Here is a 1,384-nt window from a genome sequence, read left to right as displayed (position 1 = left end):
CTGTTGACATGTTTCCCTCTTACAGCCTTTTTGTATTTGTTCCAAATTTTAGACATCAGTGACTGGAAACAACCAGCATATTTTACCAAAGTGGTTTTGATTTACTGACATGAAGGAAATTTGGAATGAATCCCTTCCATTATTCCAGCCAAAAGCCCTCTTGTTGGGTGGTTCGGTTCCTCTCAGTTATTCTAGACATCATTCTGGTTTTAGGAAGTTCACCTAGTGGCAGAAATGTCTCATGTCATTAAATATGTCAATAGTATATTAGGCATCAACAAAACCAGTGTATACATACATATTCAAAAGGTTTCCCAAAATCTGTGACAAATCTATAATAAAATAACAAATTGGGTGAATCACACAGGGGTGGGCAACTCCAGGCTTTGAGGGCCGGTCTCCTGCAACTTTTAGATGTATCTCTACTTCAACACACCTGAATCAAATAATGAGGTCGTTAGCAGGACTCTGGAGAACTTGACTGCATTTAGGAGGTGATTCAGCTACTGGATTCAAGTGTGTTGGACGAGGGAGACATTTAAGAGTTGCAGGACACCGGCCCTAGAGGACCAGGATTATCCACCCCTGATAAAACAAGGGAACCAAAGGCTATGTTCATACACATATTTAAAATCATAGTTCTAATGATTTTAAATATCTGACCTTTGGTTTTTGACATCCAAACTGCTATGTGCTAAAACTTCTGATTGTTGTTTTGTATAGATCAAAAGGCCCTTACTCTACTTTTAGATCAGTTCTTAGATTTCATATCTGATGTGGTATTAGGTAGTGATAAGGTCATTACAGTGAGATGCTCTTATTTATTCTGAAAGTCATTGCCAAAATGTAGCTTTTAATGTTTTCTTAGAATAAAATTTTCAACTTTGTTAAAAAGATCCACAGACCTACTCTCATCTTCAAAGCCTATAGTTTGTGCTGACATACGGCAACGGTGTGAACAAATGGCAGTATTCTTATGACTTTAATCTTACAGAGTATGCCAAGTTTAAAAGAATATTTCACTGAAGCAGTTCATTACAGGAAAATGCTGTAATGACTTTTAAAGAATCTGTTCTATGTTTACAGCACATCAGTTTAATATCTACCCTTTCACAGTTTGGTGAACTTGTTCATAGTGAGAGATCATTGCTGATCTTTGTTGTAAGGTGGGAAGTGATTTTAAATTGGACAAATAAATAACAGAGGTGACAAGTTTTTATCATTTAGGCCAATTGGCAACAGAGAAATTTCTTCCTTCTAGAGGATTTTGAAACAATGATCCATGCTTTTATTTCATCTCATCTAGATTACTGTAACTCACTTTGGACAGTCACTGCTGTTGCACCTGCAGCTTGTTCATGATTTAACAAGAACTCAAAGGAGA

The sequence above is a fragment of the Poecilia formosa genome, unplaced genomic scaffold, assembly GCF_000485575.1.
Source record: "Poecilia formosa unplaced genomic scaffold, Poecilia_formosa-5.1.2 Scaffold96, whole genome shotgun sequence".
Taxonomy (NCBI): Eukaryota; Metazoa; Chordata; class Actinopteri; order Cyprinodontiformes; family Poeciliidae; genus Poecilia; species Poecilia formosa.
The sequence above is the reverse complement of the archived record's forward strand: the minus strand, read 5'-3'. Positions refer to the sequence as shown.